Source organism: Saccoglossus kowalevskii, chromosome 1 (assembly GCF_978046115.1).
Source record: "Saccoglossus kowalevskii chromosome 1, keSacKowa6.1, whole genome shotgun sequence".
Classification (NCBI taxonomy): domain Eukaryota; kingdom Metazoa; phylum Hemichordata; class Enteropneusta; family Harrimaniidae; genus Saccoglossus; species Saccoglossus kowalevskii.
Genome location: NC_140641.1, coordinates 36,159,548 through 36,165,223, shown reverse-complemented (window position 1 = coordinate 36,165,223; position 5,676 = coordinate 36,159,548). Strand labels below are relative to the sequence as shown.

Here is a 5,676-nt window from a genome sequence, read left to right as displayed (position 1 = left end):
TGGCGAAGTTTTGCATGTTTTCGTCTATGGAGGTGGTCGCCGTGTTGCTTTATTGCATAGTTTTCATAGGAGGTAATTGGACAAAAGAGATTTTTGATTGTCGTGCTTTCATATCCCTCCATTCGCTTTATTTGACGACTGATACAAATCCCGTTCAACATGTTTTGATTCAGTCGAGACAGGGGCGACTTTTGGGGGAAATTCACTAATATAGTATTCTATTAACTATTTATAATTTCAGAATGCCATACAAGACAGCAAGATTTTCTCGCGAAAAACGTGTATATACAAAGCATGTTCATTTCCGCATTTGAGACTGCTCTTCGTTGAAAGGTCAAAGTGCCATGTATTGCAATGCTTTGTGGGGGAAAATGACGCAACTCTCGCACTGTCTCATGATTTATCGCGTGTTTTCCGTCGCCTGTTTAATGCTAATGACTTCTTAACTCGTTAACACCTCTCTTGTTTCAATGTTTATGGAGACAAGGGTGGGTACAATAGAATGACGCGGCGCTTCCTAACCGTCCTAGTAGAGTGACTGTGGTTTAAGTCAGTGAATTGACTGATAGTGCCGGGGTCAACAGAATGTCGAGTCATGTTATCAGTATCCCATACACGCAGGTCGAAATTCACGCTTTCAACTTGAAACTCGATATCCCTCAGGCTGTTTGTGAGTGTTCATGTTTTAGATAACATAAATATACCAACATCTGTTGTTTATCATCTACGTGGGAGGTCTATTTCACGTTGGGAACACTTAGGACTAGACACGCCTTACATTTAATCTTGTGATTGAGTTCAGACTGGCATTCACAAGTGTGCTTCGGAATGATACACATCGCTTATATCAAACACCGTTGATATTCGCGAGTGGAACGCGTTGGGCCACTTTCTGTCTGAAATACCCTTACCACGAAGACTATTATGACTCGTACGGTAGTCATGTCATGGAATTTATAAGATTTCTCGTACGTGGATCTACAATCATCAAATACTTTCAAGCCATGTGTTGCCAATACGTCCTGTATGACTCGTAGTGTCCATGAGATGAACTTTTCACGGAAGGTCAAACTTGGTCTACCGCCTTTGAATCTTTGGCAAGAAGCGAAGACATATTTTCTTCGTCGGGGGGAAAAAACGAAAATCGCTACGTTACACCGTAAACTCATTCCGTGTGATGATTATGTATGTCAAAAGTTATTCTGTGAAACGATCAGGTAATTATACATTTTAACTCATAGTAGCGTAGTCCGCCATTTTTTGAAAAACAAACTGTACGTCGATCAACCGATTTTGCATACTTTGCATTTTAGCGGATTGATGACCGCAGTTTTACGGGATAATTCATACTATTAAATTTTCAACACATAATTTATACTTTCTTTATATAACTATCGGTTTTTAATATTATCCTCTCTCTCTCTCTTTCTTGTACGACAGATGAGCGATTCTGATTATAGTGATGGAATAAAAAAAAAGTGTACAGACTGCTTGACTCATTGAAAGGAAGTAAGAAATGTAAAAATAAACAACATATGTATATATAGAATGAATTATTTTTTATTGATCAATGTTTACTATTATTGGCTTTTCTCGTTTCTGTGTTTTAATCGAATCGTTTATGTACTCGTATTTTTGTGGCATTAAAAATAAATTTAACCACGCCGCACATTTACATGTATCTACGTATTTTTCGAGGTGTTAACAAAGAAATATTTAATCACGCTAAACATTTATACACTACGCAACTATTTTCCTTACTCACATCGTATGTTTTTTTGTGACGTTAAAAAAATACTCAACCATGTCATAAATATATACTCCATGTCAATATTTCATTCTTGTTTACTTCTTTTGTGCAATAAACTCCATTAGTTTTCAAAATGACGTGTATTTATTAACGTGTGTGTGTGTGTGTGTGTGTATGTGTGAGCGCCCTCTACGATATATTCTGAAAATCTTTCGTCCACGCCTGTCCAATTAAAAAAATAATTAAAAATAATTAAAAAAAATTGATGGTAATTTATGCAAATGTATTCACGATGACCTCGACACGACCTCGTATTCACAAAAAAAAAATAATTAAAAAAATTGATAGTAATTTATGCAAATGTCACGATGACTTGGACACGACCTCGTATTCACATCTATTTTATGTATGCAAATGTATTCACAATATCCCATTGTGACGTCATCCTCATTCAAATGATCCCTTTACGGCATTGGTCCTCATTTATGCTAATTTATGCACGAATTCCCATTGTGACGTCATTATTTATGCTAAAGATGGACTATAGGGACGACCATGAGGGCGCTGTTCGTATGATGTCATCGCATCCGATTATGAACAGCGCCCTCATGGTCGTCCCTATAGTCCATGTTAAACTACTCATATATCTCGTGCATGCGTGTCGAGGCGACTCAGTGACCGTCATTTAAAAATGAGTTTGTGCTGTTTTCACCGGCTCTTCGACCAGCGTTCTTCCGCTTGTGAACAAGTTTTGGCCATTTTCTTCGTAGCCTTCTTAGTCTGAACGGGCACTTATAATCTTACCTCGTGCGTCCACTTGTGCGTTCGTGCGTGCATTTGTCTTCGCCTGTATCTCAGACAAGCCTGGGCCGATTTCTTTCAAACACCACAAACACATTGAATATACACTTGTTTCATGTTAGATTTACAAAGAAAACTACGACAATTTCGTCGTACAAGAACACATGATTCTTTAACTGATTATCGCACTCGCAAAAAAGAACACAGTGATATGCTTATAAAAAAGAAAAAGGTCTATCAAAATAATCAAATATCCGAGTTAGAAAAAGCCGCTCGTGACAATGATAGAAAAAAGTTTTGGGGATTCTTCCGAAATGCAGAGCCGCCCACACCACCCTCAATTAGGCCAACTGAATGGTTTGATTATTTCAACTCTTTATTTAATCCAGTTATTAATGTGGAAAGAAACACTGAGCACGACAATTTGTGGAGCAGTATTGAATCTGCTGTCCAGGATGGTAATTTCAACTACTCACAGGAGGACCAAATTACTGAATTTATTAATTGTCAAATTTCCCAACTTGAAATTGAGGTTAGTATAAAACAGTTGAAATTTGGTAAATCACCAGGCAGCGATGGCATACCGCCTGAATTTTACAAATTTTGCTCTCCCCAATTAATTCAATTATTACATGGCATCTTTAACAGTATTTTCAATACAAGCATTAACCCTAAGCAATGGTGTGAGGGTATTATATTCCCGATACATAAAAATGGTTCTAGGAATAAGGCTTGTAACTATCGGGGTATCACATTACTACCAATATTAAGTAAAATTTTCAATAGAATTTTATACAATAGGCTACATAAATGGGATGAAATTATTGAATTTACTAGAGAAGAACAAGCGGGTTTCGGGGCAGGCTATAACACCATAGATAACGTATTTATTATTCACACATTGGTACAAAAATATCTTGCAACTAAACGGGGACGTTTCTATTGTGCTTTTATTAACTTCGAAAAAGCATTCGGCCGAGTAATCGGGTAGCTTTATTTTTCAAACTTGGTAAAGCAGGTATTAGAGGTAAAATATATTCCATTCTTAACTCTATGTATTTACAAGTAAAATCATGTGTCTTGACAAGTGATGGTCTGACATGACAGGCTTCTTTAAATGTCGGGTTGGAGTGCGTCAAGGTTATATTTTGTCACCCTTTCTGTTCTCTTTTTTTATAAATGACCTTCACGTAGAACTTCAGGCAGACAAGCTTTTACGTGATAGTGTTGGTCGTTCTGTGGGTTTAATTAAGTTATTTTATCTTCTTTTTGCGGATGATTTAGTTTTGATGTCTTATAATGCAATTGGATTGCAAAGATTACTTAATAAGTTGAAATCATATTGTGATAATTATCATTTGAGAGTTAATTTAACCAAAACCAATGTAATAGTTTTTAGAAAAGGAGGACCGTTACGAAGATACGAGCAGTGGCGATACGATGGGAAAATAATTGAAGTAGTGCCGTATTACGTTTATTTGAGTATAAAATTCTCACTACGTGGTTCTTGGTCATTATGCCAACAACATCTAGCAGATCAGGCAACAAAAGCGCTCCCTGCACTAATGGTTATTATATGTAAAATTGGACCAGTGCCTATTTCTCTATGTTTTAAAATATTTGATACAAAAAATGTTCCAATAATGCAATACGGTAGCGAGATTTGGGGTTATTTTGAGTCTCCAGCTGTTGAAAATGTACACATCAAATTTTGTAATTTTTTGCTTCACATTCGTAATACACCATTAATTCACGCAACAGTAAGAGGGGAACTTGGTCGTCCCACAATGTATTCTCTTCGTTTAGGTAGAATGGTGAAATACTGGCTGAAAATACTTAAAATGAACCCAAACCGTTACGTTTATCAATGTTACAATTTTCAATGCACACTGGCTGACTCAAACAAAACATGCTTGGTTTAAGTCATTAAAAGAAATACTATTTAGTTATGGATTTGGGGAGTTGTGGTACAACCAGGGTGCGGGCGATGAAAATGCGTTTCTTGGCTTGTTTCGTCAGCGGTGTTTTGACATAGATCTCCAAAAATGGTGTGGTGTTGTAGACTCATTTGACAGATTAAGTTTATATAAACTATATAAACGTAACCTGGAATTAGAATCGTATCTTGTAATTGAAACAGCTTTTCGACTTACTATGTTAAAATTCAGAACATCATCACATAGTCTAATGATTGAAAAGAAACACCACCTAAACATACCGAGACCAAACAGGATCTGTCCAGTTTGTCGTAGTGGGATTGAAGATGAGTTTCATTTTTTACTTCTCTGTCCCGCCTACGAGGAGCTGAGGCAGCGCTATATTCCAAACATATACACTAAGCAGCCCCGCCTACAACACCAGTTCATTAACCTAATGACCAACAAAAATCCACAAATTGTTAGAAATTGTGCTACATATTTATTTTATTCTTTTCTTAATAGAGAAACGTTGTTAGAGGAAGCAATTCTTAATGATATCTAACTATTGTATTTAATTTTTGTGTAACCTGTGACCGCATATACTAAATATTTAAGTGAAATACATCGTTCAAATCGCACGATTTTGCGAACTAAATTAAATACACTGCCACTATAGTGGTGGCTGGCGAAGTTGAATGATGTTTGTATTTTACCTTACTGCCACCCCGTGATTGGGATCAAATAAATAATATTTACGCTCAAATATAATTCTGGGACACCAACTCTCACAAAGTCACACGCAATTTGCATCTACGGTCATTACAACCTCGTTCTAGGGCTCTATTGTTTAAAGACGAAAATACCAGTTTTAAATACATCGTTCAGCTAACAGACTAAATTATAATAATATGTACATTGTGTATGACAGAATAATAGTAATTACTGGCGAATAAAAACAGCGTCCGATGTTCGGGCCAACAAATAGGCAAGTACAACGTCACGGTACATCAGCTCATGGTACGGAAAAATACTTGTGCAACCTTGTTCAAGGACAGTTATTTCAGACTGACTCTTTAGCACCCATTGACACCTGTTAAAATTGACCATTTTGGGTATGGACAAACAAACGTTATTCAAATTATTTTGTAATCAATTTGGTCTCTTGGGCAAGGATGAAGTCTCATATTCACCAGTTCGAAAAACAAT

At 36.5% G+C, this 5,676-nt stretch overlaps 1 long non-coding RNA gene across 1 annotated transcript; it reads left to right on the top strand.

Annotated features, from left to right (window-relative positions):
• Window positions 1-587: 587 nt before the first annotated feature.
• On the top strand, window positions 588-1,673 carry LOC146750868 (uncharacterized). Its single transcript, XR_014928056.1, has 2 exons — window positions 588-1,217; window positions 1,441-1,673. It is a non-coding gene; the product is annotated as an uncharacterized LOC146750868 (long non-coding RNA).
• The last annotated feature ends 4,003 nt before the right edge of the window (window positions 1,674-5,676 follow it).